Consider the following 22203-nt stretch of genomic DNA (forward strand, 5'->3'; position numbering starts at 1 on the left):
AGATTGAATCAGTCATAGATGTATATGAGATAATAACTGAAGCCTGAGTTTAGTTTTATGGGTCTGAGATGAAGTGTTTTACTAAATGTTATGTGTACATATATGAAAAAATCTCAGCAATCTTTCCATTTTAGTAGGGGGGGGGGAAGCCAACCAAGAAGCAGTATTTGTGTATCTGCATTCAATCCTCTTTTCCCCCCTTGGGGATAAATCATGATTTGGCCCTATGTACACTGAATTGCATTTAAGCACTAAAGTATTTGAAAAGTACACCCAACATGAAAATCCAGATAAGGAGATGGGAAGGTGAGAAAGGAAATTTAAGGCTTCCTCATACAGCCACTTCCTCCCCTTTTGCCCCATTCCCATTGCCAAAGAATTATCTGAAAGCAACTACTGTACTAGAAGGGGGCAAATTGAAGTCAGAAATAGCTGTGGGAGGAGGTTACATATGACTGTTCCAAGATGGAACCCATACAACATTCACTGTGGAGTTAAAAAAAAAACCCTAAATAAGGCCTGCGCTTACACTATTTAAATAAATTGGGAGCTGCATTTGGGGTTTTTGGAGTTGGTTTAAAGTCATATGGTAGTTACATAGTTTTTGAGTTGGTGCAGGTGTCCTCTTGGGACAACTTTTAATCCAGGTAAAAGATGTGTGGTATATTGGTTGAGGGGAGCTACATAGATTTTTTGGAAACAGTTTTTAAATTGGTACCACTGAGGCTCCAGCTTCCCGTGTTTTGCCCTCCTGAGGCTAAACATTCCTGGAGTGAACTGTCAACACCACAAAATAAAACTAAGGTGGCTGTAGCTACAGGAAGACGCTTTGGATGTTGACGCATTGTCCTGGAATTACTTCAGGGTTTTGTCCTGCACCTGCCCATCCTTGCCTCTCACAGTCATTCACTACTGCCATCACCACATTTTGGAGATCATTCATTCATGGGGTAGCCATTGATTGAGGGTGACTTGATGGGACCAAAGAAGAAGAAGAAGAAGAAGAAACTCTTTTTCTCTCCTTTCCCCTCTATTTCACTGTCTGTGCGTAAATCCATCATCAGCCACTATCTAAAATATTACTTAAAATAATGTAATAATAAAAAAATAGCAATCACCACCAAAGACAGATGATGTCGAATGAGAAGACTTGTGTTTTCATTGTAAACGCTTTTCATTAAAAGAAAAGCAGTATAAAAATGTTCCCAAATAAACAAACAAATCCTGCTACTCCAAAATCTTATTTAATCATGTGATTCTCCCAACTCCCTGCACTCCAAAGTCTACTACAACCTTCAATCATATTTTCACAATGCATATTTCTCATCATTTCCTTGACTCTCCTTCTGGTCATTTTCTGTTCATTGGTAGTTTTAGTTCCTGGAAGTGTAGACTTTCAGAAGAAGTGGTAAGGGGTTGACTTTGCCTACCTATGGTTTTAGAGGGTTAATAGCAAAAGAAACCATGAAAACCAATTACAGAGATTTTAATAGGCTTTCCCCATATGTCCAATATTACACCATGCTAAAAAGGAAGAAAGCTCCTGGAATAACTTCAGTCAGAACTGGAGAATAGGGCTGACCAGGTCAGTTATTTCCAATCTCCATATACTCTTATTGACAAGTATATGTTTCTACAGACTTACTCAGTGAATTGCAAAATTTTCTGATGATACCATCCAGACTAAGTACTTTTGGAGACAGAAGGATTAACCTAAATATAGAAAAGCCTCTGGAACTCTATAAAATTGAAGTCCAGTGTAAGAACTATTAAACTCTATTTACAAAACATCTTTAAAAGAAGATTATATAAATGCATTAATTTATAATATAGAATTAGAATCTATAATCCTTATTCCACAAGATCTTTGAACTAGAATACAGTTCAAACTGCAACTGTAAAAAGCAAAAACAAACCAAAATGCTTTTTCTTAAACCAAAAACTGATTTAAATTTTAAAACTGATTTAAAAATCACTGATTTTTATTTGTTCTGTATAGTAGACCCTAATCCATGAAAGCTTATGCCATAATATATTTGTGAGCCTTTTAAGGTGCTACAACACTCTCTGGTACTTCTTGCTGCCAAGAGTTTGAAATAGCTATTGTTCTGGAAGTTGTTTTAAAAAAGTTTTAAAAGAGGTAATTCCATCAGAAGACAAGCTGGTTGATAGCAAAACTGCACATGCCTGGACTTGTTATAGTGGAGAAAGGAGCAAGTTACTGGGGGGCAGAATAAAGGAGATTTAAGACATTAGACCCTTCCCCCCATTATTGGAAGAAGCTGAAAGAAAGCCTGAAAAAACATCACTTTTAAAATTACAATTTCCAGAATGAGGGATTGTAAAATCTGTAGTTCTAAGCTTCTGCTGGAAAACGCAGTGTGTTCCAATGTGTTTTCCTCTCTTTGAGCAAAGAGGTATAAACCTTCCGCTGAAGTGGGGCATAGCAATTTCTCTTTTCCTTATGTGCTCTTCTTGGTTGATGTCCAAGTTACTGGGGGGCAGAATAAAGGAGATTTAAGACATTAGACCCTTCCCCCCATTATTGGAAGAAGCTGAAAGAAAGCCTGAAAAAACATCACTTTTAAAATTACAATTTCCAGAATGAGGGATTGTAAAATCTGTAGTTCTAAGCTTCTGCTGGAAAACGCAGTGTGTTCCAATGTGTTTTCCTCTCTTTGAGCAAAGAGGTATAAACCTTCCGCTGAAGTGGGGCATAGCAATTTCTCTTTTCCTTATGTGCTCTTCTTGGTTGATGTCCTTCCTACTCAGGTACATACTTACTGGCTACTGAAGAATATAAAAGACAAAGGCTCTAATCCTATTAAGTCACAGCTTTATTGGCTGCAGCCAGGGAATAGTTTTGTGCACAGGAGTAATTCCTCGTTGATGGAGACAGACATTTGGCTGCATCTCAGGCGCAGGATCCTCTCCCCATGAGGGTCAAGGAGTGGGGGACTGACAGGGGCATCTCACCTCAGTGAATCAAACAACAGATAATGTCTACACTAATTTCTTAATTTGTGGCAAACTGTCCCCCCTTATTGTAAAATGACAAGAGGATTTTGGCCAAACCCTATATTAATTAAAGTTTTACAAAATTAAAAGACTTTTTAAAATGTGAGTGGTTGTGAAAAGGGGAGTATTAGAAATAAATATGAAATATGTTGATAAGTCTACATATGCTGTTTGCTAGACTTCCAGATGTGCTGGACTACATTTCCCATCTTCCCCCACCATTGGCTATCCTGACTGGGAGATTATGATAGTTGTATTTAACATGCTTAAGACGCATACAACACTTAACACCAAGTATTTAATTATGAATCGACCCCAAGTTGGCACAGTTCAAGTAAAAACTAGCCAGGCATCACAGAGCCCAAACACAGAACAATTCTCAAAGCGATCTAGCTATTTAATGGTTACAGCTGGAAAAAGTCTGGTCCAAGGAACAGGAACAGCCACACCTATTTATGTGCAACTCCCAACTCTGAAAGCATGGAAAAGAGAAACTGAGGATGAGTGTGTGGGGATGCCACTGAATTTAAACACTTCAGCACACAGGAATTTTCCATCCATATAATTCCCTGAAGTTTTGCTGCTGACCCACATTAGGCTGAGACCATGAAAGCAAAACAGAATTGTGAGGAAAAAAGGAACCACCCCTAAGAGATAATTTTGATTCAGCTTTCTCAAACAATGACATTACTTATTGTTAATCACACACCACCTGTCCTTCTAGCTACAGTAATATGTCTGTATTGTCTGCATGTATCGCTCCACTGAGGATTACTGCTGGGTCTTTTCACAGATGAAAGATTAATATGGCAGAGCCATGACAGAAATTTGCAGAATTACTAACTCTGTGGAGAGTACGAATACAGAGTATTCTCATGCTCTGAAAACAGTGGAACTCAGAAGCATCAGATGAAACTGGCTGGCAGCATCTGCAGGACAAACAGAAGGAAGCAGTGGTTTGTCCATTGCTCAACTTCTTTTCTACAATAGCAAAAGGGTTAATTTAAAGTGACAGTTCTCCTTAGTGTTCTTAGAGCCCAAAATGTCCAAAGAGCAGGTTTTTTGATAGAGTACTCAAATGAGCCATTCTGAATTTTAAAATGGTCACAGGTGGCCTGCTTTCCAGATCTTTAGCAGACACAGTTGGCAGATAACACATCTCCTCAGTGGCGGCACCACAGCTTTGCAGTTCTCTCGCAGTGTGGGGGATGGACCTGACAAGCTCGCTCTCTCGTTTCTAGAAAAGGAAGGTTTTTATGCTGGAAAGTATTAAAGAGTTAATTTCTTTAACCACGCTTGTCTCCTCCTTCCCTTTTTATTGTTGCTGGTGAGAATCCTATTAGCATTTGCATGAGGTTTTCGTAACTTGCTGTGGATACTTGACAAGTGTCAGTCACCTGCCTAACTGTACAACTCTGATGCACCCTGGCACTTCATCAATTAGCCACAATTAACCAAAGCAAATTTTAATGTGGGCTTTCATGGACAAGTCCACTTCCTCGGACATAAGAATCTCTTTGAAGTTCATATTAAAATATAGCAGTTAGTCTTTAAGGTGCCGCAACATTTTTGTCTACTTTATTTTTTATTTTTATTTTGTTTTTACCTTCTAGAATGTGGCTAACCTGTGGCTCCCTACCATGTAACTGAAGAGCTGTGAGCTGGCAGCATAGGTACTGGGGAGGGTGTGGGATGCTATGAACAGCAGCACAAGTTGTAACAAAATACTTTTGTGTTTTCCTGGGAGTTTATTTTTTAAATTTGGTTTAGCAAGCTGTTTGTAATTTTGGATATCAATTTAACTAACCTGTCATGTCAAATTACCACATAATTACAAACTGTTAGTACCAAGGTTAAAAATGTCGCTGTAACCTTGTTACCTTCTGATAAATGAAAAGATAAAAGAATCTTCATACTCATTCAAAGCAGCCAAAATACTAGAGTCTCAGAAGAAATCAATGACAGTGCATATTAGACTCTGTATCAGCAAGGAGGTAGGAAAGGAATGAGAGAGGAAACCAGCCATAATGAGCATGAGGCCCATGAATCAGCATAGATTTATTTTTGATTTGCCATTTATTAAAAATGCTCTGAATATAGATTACCTTTCTATGTTGTTTATTATCCTTTCACCTGCCTGTGAAATGTGTCCTACAAGGCATTTTGACAAATCAACTAGAAGGTGAAATAATTTCAGCCAATCACTCTAAATGCAAATACTCATTGGCTTTGCTTTCTTTTGATAGCTGGTATGTGCTCAGTCAACGTCAGCAGCTAACTTTTCTCCTATTTACAACAAAACATGATTCACTTGGCATGTTGCTACTGAGCGGGCACACACACACACACACACACACACACAAGTGTAGTACTGGCCAATGGGATTTTGGATCTTTCCTGCTATGCTATTTTTGCCTAATGCCCCTGAATTGAACTATTTGCGTGATTACATAATATGCATGCATAATAGGCATATACTTTTACCAGAGAAATGGAGGAAGGTGGAAGTTGAAATATTTTGCTGAAATACTTGTTTGACACTCATATATTTTTAGTGATTAACTGCATCATTCAGGGATCCAGAACTCTTGACTGAGGTACTGTTCATTTATTATCTATATCTATATTATCGATATCTACCTTTCCCAGCAGTCAGTTAGGTTTATCCCAGACCACGAAGTCTTCCAGCTCAGCCTTTTCTACATGAGCACATTTAGGTGTCTGCCGACAGGTGGAAATCCCAGCAAGAAGAATCCTGAGACTCACATAGATTTTGTCATGAAATCTTCCAAGAGGAGGTTTTTGGAACTGCCAGGTTATGTCTCTTTAGCTTTCCTGCACTTTTGGCAGTATTTTCATTAGAGTTATATGAAGGTACACTGGAGGTGACTGGATTGGGCACCACTCAGGACAGCCCAATGTACCCTGGTTACTTTTTCACACTTCCACACTCAAAATCCTCCAGCATGACCACTCTTCCAAAGTTTCAGCAACTGAGCCCATTATTGGGAAACAGAATCTAGGAGCTGTATAGCATTTCAGAGCTTGAGAGTATTTCATGGAGTCATTCTAGTGCATTGTAGCGAAACTCCATCTATAAAACTGAAGTTGATTCAGAGAGATGCTTTCCTTTAGGAAGTTTTTCGATGCTCCAGGCATGAAGTTCACTCAAGAGGTGGCTTCATCTATATGGTCCAGAGCTGCTGAGAGCCAACCAGTAAGCCCTCCTTCCCATTATTCATGGAGACTGATAACATCTCCCTTAGGGACAGCTGCCACTGTCATTTGGATAGGCCGTATCCTGGTTTACCCTAAATATATCATCATTCTACATTAACAATTTCATCACTAATTGAGTAGTCTCTAATCTCCCCTCCCTGTTCATCAATCACAGAAGTGCAGACGGTTCCTTTCAGCAATACTCTCCCTCTCCCCCCCCCCCCACACAGACAGACAGACAGTTTGATTCACAAATATTTTGCAGTTAAGTCACCTAAAACCATTTTAGCAGGGCTCATGATGTCATGACAGCAAAGGGCAAATTTTCAGAACAGCAGTTACATTTGGGTCCCTATCAACCTAAGGACCCACTCGTTTTCAGAACCCAATTGTTTTCAGCTTCCGTAACAAAAAACAATGGTTAAACATAAACTATGTTTTTGCATTTTTTGCTGTGGATTTTGTTTTGTTTGTTCGTCTTGTCTTTTTTTTTTTTTTGGACTATATCTCCCATAAACCGTCAACCAGGATGATTCTTGAATTAGTCCCACACTCGAATGTATCAACTGCAACAAAATATTTTGCTTACTACAAAGAACATTTCATCATATTCAGGCTTACACATGTGAAAGCATAGTTAGGATTGAAGCCTTTCTGAGAAACTGAAATGGCTAGTGGCAGACTATTTGCCCTTCTCAAGGTCTGCTAGCTTTCACCAGCCACCGAAAGGACAGAACTGGTGGTTTGCTGTATCTGCTAACACTACTCAGGCACCATAATGCACATGTTTATTTAAAGTCTTTTATTCCCGCCTTTTATCCCTAAAGTATCTGCAATCATCTTAGAAAGATGTCCTTGCCCTTTGGATATAGAAAGTAAAAGGCATGACGCACAAGGAAAAGGAAAGAAGAGGGAAAAGAAAAAACCTAGAAGTCTAAGCACTAACTCTTAAAGGTACAGTGTTTATGATAACTAGCTAGAATGGAAACATTCAGGCACAAGAATGGAGCAGCTGCTAGTTAGGTGACCACTGGAGATAGAGTCAGCTGGCCTTTCTGAAAGGGCAGGAGAATGCCTCTGCTTCTTCTTTCTATCTTGCTCTGCAGTCTTTTCATGACTTCCTCATTTTCAGTAAATAATACTAATTGTGGCATTTCAATGGTCTGGTCTAGGTTCAAAGACATTTCCTTGCTGCAATTATTTATGAAACAGCATAGCAGTACCACAAATCCTTGTTTCTTCTGATTCTGTTTTCTGGTGGCAGAATTGCACAACTCTGGCCTAAGCAGAAGCCTTTCAACATGAGAGGAAGCAGCTGCAGCCCAGATCCGCACATCAGTCGAGCCAATCTGGAGTTTGAAAAAGAAGATACTTCTTCAAGCTCCCACTCCTATCCAGTTGTGCAATTCTGGAGCCGCAGTCCTAAACTTGGTACTGTATCTTTGTTTCTTTCTTTGCATCAGAGAGCTGATTTAAAATTATGTACGTATATGTAATATAGGTAAAATTAAAAACAAATTAAAATGTTAAAATAGTCAAACTTATTTTTGACCAGATGTGGGCTTCCTCTTAGATGAGATAAATTCATGTTAGAACTGGCTTGTGAAAGTGGATGAAACAGGAGTCAAAAATAATGTCTTTTACCTATAGGTAGGGAATCAGATCACTGTCCCCCACCACTTCTAGCCAATGCATCAAACACAATGCGTTTCCAAATCCATTTCCACTCCAGACTGTAAATCACACATCCTCGGTCAGATGGTAATGCTTATCTGAATTCTGTTCTCTTCTTCTAGGACTCTGTTTCAATGTTGCACTGTGTGCTCAGCTGACCAATTTATCTGAACTCCTGATTATGCAGATATTTTTGGACAACACCCAAGATATGTGGTAAATGAAGTACTACAGGCCTCCTGCTACTGGAAGGTGTCAGTTTTCCTCCTTTGCTGTTTCCTAGATGATGGTTTTGCGTTTCATCTGATAGCACACTTAATACCATGAACTGAACCACAAACTGAATGGTAGCAGTAACAATGTGGTAATATAATATAGACAATCTCTGCAGGTTCATGGAATGTGTCAAACTAAGTCTAGATTTCAATAGCTTTTTATCAAAATATGTACATAACAACACATTAGAAGCATGCTTGTAGTTCCTTGAGATCTTCAAATACATAGAACTTTGGGGATACAGAGTTACATTATTATGGTATGGCAACCTGAAAACAAAGGAGGAAAAGCTGAATAAAGACAGAGGAAGTAAAAATTAAAACTTCTAACTTTCTAATAAAAAGCAAAACACAGCAACACTTTTTTTAAAAATGCAAACACATGGAACAAACTTTTTCATTTAAGTCTGCCTTGAAACCTCTAGAGTAATCAGCTGACATAGAGCAAGTTCAAGGAATGGAAAAACTGGTCATTGCTGTTTCTCACATGTCTTTTTTTAGTCCATGAAGTACAATGTGCAGTGGGAAAACAAACTTCAAACTGCTTACTCAGGACAGCAAACCATTCTGGAGGTTCACTCAGAATGTAAAGGAATATATGATTCATTGGCTTGGAAGGTTACAGATGTCTTAAAGTTTGTTCAAACAGACAAGTATAATACTGTACATTTTATAAGTATATCATAGGTCAAAGAATGGTAAACAGAATATTCTTTCCCCCTTGTTTGACTCGTGTTTAGGCACAGAATATAAGGTATTGGCCAGATATACCAAAAATAACTAAATAACTAACTAACTAAATAAATGTTTTTAGCACTGACCATTCTGGAATTTGTAGACCAAAAGGGTAATTCTTCCAAGCCCTAGTTCTAGTTATGCACTAATAGAAAAACTAAGTTGATTTCAAATGCTTTATTCTGCATTTTCTGTCTAGAATTTCTGTTCCTTTGTCAGCACAGATTCTGGCAAACTTGTGGCTGAACAGTTCTGTATAATTATTCCCATTTTTTTAAGATACAGAATTAAAGCTGAGAGGTAAGTGATTTGTCAGGACATCTGCACAGGACTGCACTATAACATGAGTGAGTGTTTTGGTGTTCAGAAATCTGTTAACCACTATTCTACATGCCCTGCTGTCTCAGTGCTTCAACAATGGCCCAAGGAACTGCGAAAAAAGAAATAGAGTGAAAGTACAGTGGTGCCTCAACTTATGACCATAATCCGTTCCAGAAGATGGACGTAACTCGAAATGGTTGTAAGTTTATTTATTTATTTATTTTAACTTATATGCCACCCACTCTACCCAAAGGTCTCTGGTTGAATCACCATTTTCCATAGGAATGCATTGAAATGCGATTAATCCGTTGTGGCCGAAGGAAAAAAATCACATAATAATAATAATAATAATAATAATAATAATAATAATAATAATAATAATAATAATAATAATAATAATAATAACAACAACAACAACAACAACAACAACAACAACAACAACAATCATCATCATCATCATCATCATCATCATCACCACCACCACCACCACCACCACAGCAAGACTCACTGGAAATGTGATTAATCCCTTCCGGCCAAAGGGGAGGGGAGAAGAAAAGCAATCAAGCATGCAAGACCCATTGGAAATGCACAGAAAACAAACGGAGCAGATCGGAAATGCACAGAGAACAAAAGGGGCAGGTCGGAAAATTTTTTGCAGCCGGAGCTGGTCGAAACTTGAAATGGTTGTAAGTAGGGATGTTCGTAAGTCGAGGCACCACTATAGATAAAATAAAGGGGAGGGGCAAATAGTTACCTACTAGATCTCCCACATCAAATGTAGTCCTAGACTAAACACCATGAAGTCAATTCAGCTTACATTACACTTGCGATTACCAAGTCCCATTTGTTTCAATGGCCTTATTGTAGTTGGAACTAATACTGGATTTACCTGAGGATTAATCAACTGTTTATACCTGCCATCTGCCACAAGTTAAGAAGTTGAAGCATGAAATTACTGTCATGCACCATGTCATGTGACTGATAAGTGACTATAAATACAATACTGACATCTTAACTAGAAGCAATTTGCCATTGTGGTTTATGTTGCTGCATTTACAGCAAGTGCATGTAACTGAATTTGGCCCATAGGTTTTAAAAAGCTGCCTTCGGGTATCTGGGATTACCAGTTCCAGAATAAAAACTATACAGATTACCATCAGTAACAAAACTGCTTAAGGTTCAATATGAAAATTCCAAAATGAGATGCTATGGAATCTGCAGCAATAGGAGTGGCCAGGAAACCTGTGCACATATGCAATTTTGGTTTTATGGCACGGTTGTCTATGATCAAAAGGTAGCTTTGCAAATTATCAGTTGCTTTTTAATCTAATAATTTATCCTTTTCGTCTTAATTTTCAAAGGCAGTGCTCATATAGTATGTAGCCTTGAGACATCTTCTGAAACCAGGCACTGGCGAGTAGGACAAACTGAGCCTTTGACATATTCATGAATATGCATGAACCACTTCACGTTGCAAAGTCCTTGAAACATTGCAAATGGCGAGCATGGAAATAAGTGTTGGAAACAAACTAGCACCTGCTGTAAAGAATGCGAGGAGAGACAAACTGATACCTTAAATAACAGAAAAAGAGATCAAATACCTCAGTGACAGAAACAGGATCCCATCATGTGAGAGGCCACTCTCAAGAGTAGTTTCAGTCAGCTTTACGGTGCTTCTTACTCACTCTCTATTAATTCAGTAACTTCTTAATTGAAGTGCCTCCCTATCATTCTCTAACTGTAAGAAACCCACACCAGCATCCTAAAATGGTTTCATATTAATCCAGTAAATTATATTAAATTTCAAAGTCCAGGTTAGACTAAAGTCCAATCAAGATATTAACAATTTTTCTGTCTTCACAATATCTTCTTAAGTGCCCGTTATTCAAATAACAAATGTAGATAAAGAAATAGGAGCTTTACTTTTGTTAATTCATTAATACTCCGTTGTGTTCTTTAAGTGGTCTATTGACTAGATAGGCGGGATATAAATAAAATAAATAAATAAATAAAATAAACTATTAAAAATGCCAAACCCCAAACAAACAAAAACAGGCTGGGAGCTTTCAAGATATGAGCCAAAGTCACTGGGTGTTGATTGACTTTGCAATATACTCATAATTATGTTTCTATCCCACCCTAATTCTTCTAAGAAGCTCAGGGTAACATATGTCAGGTTATCTCATTTTATCCTACCAAGCCTAAATGAATCTCCTTGGGCAGACAGGAATGGATAGATCTGTCAATTTCATTTTCTCTCACTTTCTACTTTTTCTAACCTTTAAACTGTTTCCCATCAGTTTTCTTAAAATAAAAAAAATTAAAAAATCAGGACTTGCTTTTTCTCCTAGTTGTATACAATTCTCATTAATGTGAACATGTTTGCAAACATTCTCCCCAAACATAGGATGAACTCTAGTAGTAAGTTGCAAATAGAATAGCTACATTGAAATTTATATGGAATTTAAATGGAATTTACAGAGGAGCTTACTTATCAAATCGCCACTGATTCAGTGGAGCTACTTTAATTATGACATACCCCTGGATTTCAGTTATTATGTTGGTGGAAGTGTTTGCAAACATGTTCATGGCTTGTGCACTTACCATAGGCATTTATTTGGTTGGCTACTACTGTATATGAACAGAATGCTGGAAAAGCTAGGCCTTCGGTATCAGTGACAACCCATCTTATATTCTTTGTACGCTTACATACCTGGTTATCATGCAAAAGCAGTACAGATCAGAAACAGACTGGTTCACCAATCCCTGATTACAACTGGACAGAATTCAATATGAAGATCATCTCAACAAGTCCTGCTTATGTTATAGGATGGCATTGGTAGCACTCTCGATAATTTTGTTTGCTGGTGGAATGTGCCCCAGGTAAACATTATTCTAGACATTGCACATGTGGCTCTGATCTGGCATTTTTAGAAGTAGTTATTCTTGGCTTTGAAATTTTAATTGCTTACATTGAGATATGGCAGAGTATGCATGCTACTTCCTCCTTTTTATTAATAACATTAATATGGGATGAAAGTCAGGATATCTATACTGTTCTCTAGTGCCTCATGAGAGCCTGCCTATGTAACAGCACCAAGTGTGTTCTGTATGATTCTAATAATGGGGTCTTCTTTCTGCAATAATTGTGAAATTGTTATTGAGTTACTCCATGACATTCACATGGTTTTGCTAAAACCATCAGTCCAGTTCCAGAGAAATCATGCTGTTTCATCATACAGTATAAGGGTGCATATTCTGCTGCATCAATTATACACATACTCATTATATTGAATGTAATTCTTCCATGTTATTGTGGACACTAACTGGATAGTGATCCTTATGTCAAAAGCATCCATCAACAGAAACCTACCTCACCATCTGTGAGATGCCATGAAACTGTTCCCAAATATTATTTGATTCCTTATTTAATTCTTCACAAAGTGCAAGTGGTTGTTCCCATAAGATTTTAAAAAGAAGACATCCACAGATCACCCTCTTATTATTTGCTTCTTTTCCTCCCAGTATATCTATTTTGGGGAAATAAAATAAAGAGGAACTCTCCATTTCCCCTTCCCCTATCATTTTATATTCCTTTAAACAATACATATTTATTAAAGTCTGCCATTTTTTATAACGACTACCTGTGGTATAACTACTCTTACAGTTGGCAGCAATTTGTCACTGCCGGCTGCAATCAATGCTTCCATCATAATAGTGTATTTCTGTTATCCTTTTTAAAAATAGTCCATCCAGAAAACAAACAGGAACACGTAAGATTTATGTGAATTGTCATGAGTTGTCATTACATTAATTATGTATATCTCCCTACAAAATGCCTTTACTTTACCACAGTGTTGACTGTTCTTTTTATAAATGCTTACTGTTTTGCAAGGCAACTTAGCTGTTTGAACACACATTACTTTCCTCTACATTTCTATAACGAACACCCTCCCTAACTAAAGAATTAAAAGTGTGAGCAACAGAAGCAACTGCGGATCTACAGTAGTGTCCTTGACTGCAGGACACTAGACACTGTGGTTGTTGATTCTGCTAAGCCAAGGAAGGAATCTACATTTTAACTGTGTTGTAAAGCTCCTAATTGCCTTGCAGAAGTTTTTATTGCATATTATGTATAACGACAACTTTCTGTTGTAAAGCTATTGCACTGTCTTTGTGATGGCAAAAACCTAACAAGTAGCTCGACATATCACAATCTGAACAGTGTGATATGACACCAGTGTCAGAGATACTCCTTTCTGGTACTGTAACAGAGACTGGCATGGAGAAATGGTTGATACAAACGTGAGAGGTAAATTTCTTTTGGGTTCATGCCAGTTAGGTAGACTCAGCAATTCTTCCACATGAATGGTAGATCACTAATGCTAAGGTTCATCTACTTTTATATTTACGAGCAGATTTTCGAGTCCATCTAATTTTATGTTTAAGATTAGGAATCCACAAATTAGTACAATCTTCAATGTTCTTTAATAATTTGTAGTGTTTCTTGTTCTCACAAAGCTTGGAAAAGTTCCTTTCTTTAAAAAGAAAATCCCTGACTTCCATAAGGCCATGGTGGTTGAGTGATTCTGTGAACTGTAGTCCAAGAAAGTAACTTTTCCAAGCTCTGATTCATGCCTCTATCCATGGCCTCAGGCAGAGTTCTTCTCTATCACGTGCTACCTATGCCTTTTAAATGAGATGTAGCAGGACTGAACTTGACACCTTCTGTATGGAAAAGCAGTGCTCAGTCTATTACTACACTACAATCTTATCCAAACATTCCAGATCTCCTTCTCTAAGGCTATTTCTCAAAACAGAGAAGAGTGGTGATTTCACAGAAGTTTGACCACAGCCCCAGGACTGAGAAAATATACAGGGAATGGAAATTAATTACAGAACTCGATGCAATCCTCTACAATAAGTAGCATTTTAGGTTGAACTGGGGCTTACACAACTACAGTATATTCATGTAGCTATACAATCTGTCTCTCATAAAACTAATGTAAGGAATGTTGTTTGCTGTGTCCTATGAACCTGTGTAATTCACATTTCCCAGACTAATATATGAACCAGAACACAATTATCCGTTAGCTTATGAACTTCTCTAAATTTTGCAGTGATGTTTGATTAAAAATGCATATCTACAAACATGCATATTTGGTGGAAACTATACAGATAAAAGCATATATGAGAGGTGTTTGCTGTTAAACATGTGAATATTAGAAGAAATCATGTAGCAGAAGGCCTACACATTTTTGTGCCGAGCTGGAATAAAAATTTGCAAGCTGATACAGATGAATGCAGCAAATGAAACCAAACTGTACTAGAAGAAATGTGAAAGTAACAAAGACAGATTCATCTCCTCCTCAGTCACGAAACATACACAAAATACAACCAAATTGGGCCTGCCTACTTAGGAATTAATGTACATAAGCTCCCGTTCACATTAAAGGTTGGATGTACAATGTTGCCCCAAGAAAAATGCAAACATCATGACAAAATCATACTGACCTGGCTCTTATAGAGCCTTCATTATATAATGATGTACTTGACTTTAAAAGTAGAGGTGAACAATTACAGTATTGGATTCTAAGCAATGTTTGTTCAGGCCCACAGTTCCCTATCAATGATGAACAAAAGAAAAAATAAGATAAATCTAAATGTTTACCAATTTTGAAGTCAAAACATCTTCTATAGCAGTGATCCCCAACCTTGGGCCCCCAGATGTTCTTGGACTTCAACTCCCAGAAACCCTGGCCAGCAGAGGTGGTGGTGAAGGCTTCTGGGAGATGTAGCCCAAGAACATCTGGAGGCCCAAGGTTGGAGATCACTGTTCTACAGGTTATTGTAACTCTCAGGTACAATCCAGTGACCTGGGACCATTGAGTTTCATGTGCAGGTAGGTGCTCATTACACAAGCACTAACAACGTTCTGCTGTAATCCAAAGAGCACAGAATTTCCCCCCAACTTCCACAGCAAATTCCTACACTCCCCTCCCACATACATTCTAGATGACACAGAGATATTACCGTGTAAATTACTAGTATCAGCTGATTTGATGTATAGGTCAGTAAATTCTGGGAAGACATTAGAAGGCCAAAAGTTGACAAACCACCATTTTGGACAGAGCCTAGTTTTGACATTCAACTAAAATATGTCACAAGCAATAAAAAAGACAGGGAGCATTTTAGCCACTTACTTTGCAGCAGAAATAAAAGAAAAGGATGTAAACTTCATTGCCAACATGAAAGCTGTCAGTCATGCAAAACAGGTGCTGTTCTCGTGCCTAGCACTTACCCAGACAAGTACTGTACTGTAAGAGGAGAGTGTCACATCAAACCATTACCAGAATATGGGAGAGTAGTTCTTCCCTCCTCTGTCATTATAATTATATCCACAATTCTACAAGCCAGACACCCATTTTTAATCTGGGACTGGAGAAAGTCAAAGACATCAATCTTTCCTGAAATGCTAATTCATTCAATACAAAAAGAACCTATATTACAAGATGTTATAATTGTAGATTTAAATGTAAAAAGAGAATCTTGTTCAGGGAGAAAGTCATTTGCAGTGGGAATTATTACCTATAGGCCTTCTCAGTTTCCTTTCAGTCTGGGATCATTCCTTTCCATTAACATTACTGCATTCATGCCTTTATAGATTTTGGGAGGGGGGGAGAATGGGAGGACAATTGCATTCCATCCCTTTCTTATTTTTCTCCAAAACGTAACTAAACATACAGTGGTGCCTCGCTTAATGGGTGCTCCGTTTAGCGATGAAATCGCTTAGCGACGACTTTTTCAGAGCGTTTTGCGCTTCGTTTAGCGATGGTTCCTATGGGTGATTTTCGCTTAGTGATGGTTGGGACCATGCTTCGCATAGCGATTAAATTTTGGGTCCCCTGTTTTGCTTAATGATGGTTTAAACAGCCTCATGTTTGATGTTTTTTAAATGTTTTTCTGTTACTTATAAAGTTAAAGTTTACTGTTTAAAATGTTTGAAATCATAAAGTGCACTTAATAAACCCTTTGTTAACCAAATTTGACTTTGTTCTGACTCTTTTTAAATTTGTTGTTGTATTCCCCCCCCCCATTGAGATGCATTGAATAGGTTTCAATGCATTTCAATTGGGGAACTGTGTTTCGCTTAGCGATGTTTCCTATGGTGATTTTCGCTTAAGGACAGCAATTTGTTCCTATTGGAACGGATTATCCGGTTTTCAATGCATTTCAATGGAAAACCGCATTTCGCTTAGCAATGAAATCGCTTAGCAGCGATTTTTTCGGAACGAATTAACATCGCTAAGCGAGGCACCACTGGATTTCTAATTTCCTCCAAAAAGCTAAATGGCCCTGTCAAATCTTATGTTACTGCATTTTTCAGACAAATCCTCACTGAAACAGTATTAGCTACAAGTCTGGAAAGAATTGTTCACTTACTTAAAATAAAAAAAATGCAAAAGCAGAGGTGAAATGTGTTAAAGGACTGATCACATTAAAAAAATCAAAAGGCATCAGTTTTAAACAGAGAAAGTAAATGTGTTCTCTACTGAGGACTTTGGTGGATGGACATCATCAGATACAACCCATACTGTGTGCCAAAGCACAGAACATTTAATGTTTCAACTAAGGTAAAGGTAAAGGTTCCCCTTGACATTTAGTCCAGTCATGTCCGACTCTAGGGGGTGGTGCTCATCCCTGTTTCCAAGCTGTAGAGCCAGCATTTGTCCATAGACAGTTTCTATGGTCACGTGGCCAAAGCGACTAGACACGGAATGCCATTACCTTCCCACTGTGGTGGTACCTATTTATCTACTCGCATTTACATGCTTTCAAACTGCTAGGTTGGCAGGAGCTGGGACAAGCGACAGGAGCTCACTCCATCGTGTGGATTCGAACTGCTGGTCTGACGACCTTGCAGCCCACTACGACTCCCCAAATCCCCCAGCCAACATGGCCAGTGTCTTTTCAAAGATCTAGGGGTCATTTGCATTGTGTTTTAGGGAATTAGTTAAAAGCCTTTCAGATTACTGTATCTCACTGATTCAATCATATATGCCCCATAAATGTACCCAGCAGGATCTTGTTGGGAGCAGAAGTCCTGGACGTGGTGACCTGATCCAATAGGACAGCTGTCATATTATTAGGATGCATCACTAGTAGCTGCATTGAGGGGGAAGAGTTTGATCTTTCTTGGAAATCTGCTGCTCAAGCCTAGAAGCTCAATGGTGTAGCTGTGGGTGAAAGAAATACCCAGTAATACAAGAAATAGTAAGTTTTCTGGATTAGCCGGGGGAAAGAAAAAGCAGGGTATAATTTGCTTTTTTCTAAGCCTGTGAGATTGTGCTAAACATGTTTTTCATGGGACATAATTTTATGTTCTCACTGAAAATGGCAGTTCTGTATTAATCTAAAACAACGTTTCAATGCCAGTTTTTCATATACGACTTGAAGGAAAATACATTGAAGTTTCTCTAACAAATCATTATGGAATATAGCATAATCATTCAGAAAAAATAAATGCAGTAGAAAGGTAGTCATGTAATATAAACTGTATTTACTTTTCATTGACTTATATACCTGTTGGAACAAAAATGCTATTTAGAAATAAAGGTTAATATATTAAAGATGCAACACTTTAAAATGTAAGAATTTTAAAAATCTATGTAGAAAGAAAGAAAGAAAGAAAGAAAGAAAGAAAGAAAGAAAGAAAGAAAGAAAGAAAGAAAGAAAGAAAGAAAGAAAGAAAGAAAGAAAGAAAGAAAGAAAGAAAGAAAAGTGAAAACAATATTAAAAAATGTGGGATTAGAATTAAAATTAGAAATGAAGACTAACAAAATATTATATATCATCATTATAAGACAGACAAAATAGTACATTCTTTACAACTCACAAAGCTACATTCATGTTCTCCCAGAAGGAAATACCATAGTTGCGGTACTGATACTATACTAGCTGCCTAGAGTGGTCTGGTAGTCCAGATAGGCGGGGTACAAATCAAATCAAATCAAATCAAATCAAATCAAATCAAATCAAATCAATCATCATCATCATCATCATCATCATCATCATCATCATCCAAAGGCCTTGTTGCAGATACTCCAATACCTGACCTGTGTAAATGCTAAAATATGAAATAAGGCATCTGATGATGATTTTAAATCATGGGCATACTCATATGATGGAGACAGTTCTTCAAATACAGTACTCCAGTGCAAAACTTAATCAGCATCCTGAATTGCATTTGTGCACAGATCAATGTAATGCACTTGACAAAGCACATTTGTGACAGAAGTCTGAACTCTGCACAAACTGTAATTCCTAAAACGTTTTCAAGTGTAGCCACACAAAGAACATGGCGAAGTAATCTCAATGAGAAGTAATTAAGGCATGAATTATGGTGAAACAATCTTGTCTCCTGAGAGAGAGATATGCAACTACTACAGCAGATGAACCTGGGCAAAAACACTTCCATTCACTGTTGCCACTTGACCCTCCAGGATTATAACTGAACACAGGAGCACCAATAAATCTGTGTTGCTCTATCACTGAAGACTTGAGGAAGTAGATTTGAAAATGAAAGAAAAACAAAGAAGAAAGTTTATTTAGAATGACTGGAGTCCATTTGTTCTTGAATTAATTAATCATCTGCTGCTGGGCCAAAGGAAAACAAAATCTTTCTACATTTTGCCCAAGGATGTTTTTTTTAATATGTAAGACTTAAATCAATGTTAGCATTTTCTGTGTCTGCAGTACAAATATCAAACCTAAATTAACTAGAATGTACATTTGATTTTTAAAATGAGTTTTTTCTCTCAACTATCCTAAATTAACAACATTCACACATATGCAAGTAATGTTCAAATCCCTCCAACTGTGAAATCCTATGCATATTTATTTAGACGTATTGTTATTTACTCAGCTATGCTTCCTGCCTATTAAATGTGCATCACAGGGGTGGATGACCTTCAGAGATTCAGGAATTTACACACTCATTCTTGGACCTCAGAGGCTTGCACCTGCGTCTACAACCCACACCCGTGCAACGATTTCTTACAAAATTGTGTTTTACTGCCCCAAAAGACCCTTATGGCCTCCACTGGAGAAATAATTTTAATATCATTTTGTCATGCTGCAGTGTGACCCAAGGTTGCTGTCCTCTTTAAAACACAGAATAATTACCCCACTAGCTTCTAGGTTGCACAAGAGTACCTTCTGAACTCAAAATTGTTTCTTCCATTTTATTTTAAATGGGCAATTCAAGGGTGCTGGAGGTACAGTAGCTATATTTGAGTCCCTAAAAGCCACGTGGAACCTGTGGACCTTATGTTGCCTAGTCCTGGGATATACAATTGCAGACTAAGAGTAATGTTTTGAAAAGGGGGAATGGGTTATGGGAACATTTGGGTTAACTAACAGTTGGCTTATGGTGTATGGCTTATGATGTAGCTTTGATCCTGCCAAATGCAACATCCTACAACAGAAGGGTGGGAGCTAACATTCTTGTGTTCATCATTCAAATATAGATACTGTATTTTTCCTACTTAAACCTACTCCAGTACATTTCCTGAGCAGAGGAGTAAAGGGAAGTTATAATATATGAAGGAAATGTGATCATTATTTGTTAACTAGGTTGCACAATATAAAACCTAAGCTAACTACTGAAACACTCCAGGGCACCTTGTTACATGACCTGGTTCTGCTGTTTTCTCTGAACCACAAAAACAGTGGGTCAACAGCGACACCACAGTGGAGCCAGGACTCAAAGAATCCAAAGGGTTTAGATATTGTGGTCAGCAATTCTGATGATGTTTTCCTTTCTTCCCACTCAAGACTCCCTAGTTACAGCATTTCTGATTTTCACTGCAAGGTGCTCTAAAGCTGAATGGGAAAAGGGACAGATATTCCTAGCAACAATATGTTGTTTTGAGTCACCCTTTTTACAGATGCAAGGTATCTAGGATCTTGAATGGGCAACTGATCCGTTTGCTTTCTAAACATCCTGCTTCTGGTGGAAATTAGAAGTGCTAGATCTGGTTTGCTGTTATGGATCAACACGTCTACCTTGTCCCTTTTTAGTCCATTTCCAGAATCCACTGTGATGAGCACTTGCACGTCAAAATGCAGTACTATGGAACTGGTTGTTGATCACTTCTGGAATAGCTCTGTCTGGAGACTTTTTTTTCAGATTGGTTGATTGATCCATGTTTTGCACATCTATTGCATGTTCAAATGTTACACTAGAAGGGAGTCCATGAGTATTTGAGCTGCATGCTTGAGCATAACAGATGTGGCAACATATGCTTCCTTGAGCATTGCCAAGCAGAATAATTTACTCAAAGATTCTACAAATCAGAACTTAGAAAAGGTATATTTGAGGGCTAGAACTCCCAATATTCCACAATTACCAGACTAGCTTGAGGATTCTCAGATTAGTTCTCAGGGGGTAGATATGTTGATCTATATTAGCAAACCAGACCTGCCTTTCTTCCAGCAAGCTCCAGGTATCTAACATGCCTCCCCTCACTCCCTTTAATCCTCACAATGACACACCTGTGAGTGGAAGTGACTTCCCAAGGGTCACCTAATAACTTTCATGGCTCTGTGTATACTCCTGGAGCTCTGAAGACCCAGTAAAATCTCTATCCACTACACCACACTGCTCCTTCTGCTTTGCTGAAAGGGAAACAGAGGCAATGAATCCAGTCCTTCAGAAAAATGAGGGGTTCCACTGTTGAACCCAAAGAAACAGTGGTATGAGTACTCTATGCATTTGGAGAAATTGGTTAAGTCCATGAAAGTTAATGCCAAATAAAATCTGTTAAAGATCCCACAAGATTCTTTATTGTTTTTGTTGCAATAGACTAGCAACCACTTCACAGTGTCACATAATGAAGGACAGCGTAAAGTTACAGTCCTCAGGACTGCTTCCACAGAAACCAAGAAAACTGTGTACAGTATATACTGCTGAATCTTGAGCAGTTTCTTGCCTCAATATACACTATTCGGTACTGAATGCAGACTTAGTTAGCCATAAACAGACCCATTTAAATAAATGGACTTAATTTAGCCATGTTTGCCTGAACTTGCATTAATTTCAGTGGGTCTACTCTAAATACAATAAAATCATGCCTCACATATATTTTATGCGTATTTGGTTAAAAATTGTACTGATGTTTATTGACACTAGGAAATTTGTATTTTGAACAGAAGAGGGGAATATAGTTTGCTATCTAGCATTTAGTACACAGTGAGAAAACTGTGCATTCCCCTCAGACTAAAGCTCTGTTTTACCTACTCAGCACAGGCATACTCTGCACTTTTTGGGAGGAAAAGGGATGGAGGTGAACAGGATGGCGGCTCAGGCCAAGGCAGTATTGTTTAGATGCTTCTCCATCCAGCTGGGACTTTGATTACTGCTCTGACCATTTGACTCCTGAAAAGGTTCACTTGTTTGTTTTGTTTGCAACTGTTCCCCTCTGTTTGCTGCTTTAGAGCAGTGGTTCTTAACCTTTTTGAAAGAAACGCCCCCTTGAGCCATTGAAGAAGTTATCATCGCCCCCCCTCCCCACGGTGATACTATCTTATTCATTCATTCATTCATTCATTCATTCATTCATTCATTCATTCATTCATTCATTCAAGACACTTAAATCCAATGACCCCTGAAAACAAAATTCAATTCCAAGAAAATGAAATGCCCCCCAAAAGTAACATTTAATGATTTAGTTGCAAGCGAATTTTAAGACGCAAAAAGAAATATAAAAAGGGCATAAAAACAAACCGCAATGCAGGAACTAAAAATTTCAAGACGAAAACTCTGAAACTAAATTAAGATTGGAGGAAAATATATATTCATGCACATTGTAAAAAGGCTGCAGCCATCTTCACACGTTTGGCTTGCTCCAGTGCCCCCTACCGCCCCCCTTCTGCTCCAACGCCCCCACGCCGCCCCTTT

At 38.1% G+C, this 22203-nt stretch overlaps 1 protein-coding gene and 1 long non-coding RNA gene across 9 annotated transcripts in view; one reads left to right on the plus strand and one right to left on the minus strand.

Annotated features, from left to right (window-relative positions):
* SLC8A1 (solute carrier family 8 member A1) overlaps nucleotides 1-22203 on the minus strand; it is a 342233-nt gene that overhangs the window by 197644 nt on the left and 122386 nt on the right. The window lies entirely within an intron of this gene.
* On the plus strand, nucleotides 2494-20964 carry LOC144585665 (uncharacterized). Its single transcript, XR_013540174.1, has 2 exons — nucleotides 2494-16006; nucleotides 16129-20964. It is a non-coding gene; the product is annotated as an uncharacterized LOC144585665 (long non-coding RNA).

Source organism: Pogona vitticeps, chromosome 1 (genome assembly GCF_051106095.1).
Source record: "Pogona vitticeps strain Pit_001003342236 chromosome 1, PviZW2.1, whole genome shotgun sequence".
NCBI lineage: Eukaryota > Metazoa > Chordata > Lepidosauria > Squamata > Agamidae > Pogona > Pogona vitticeps.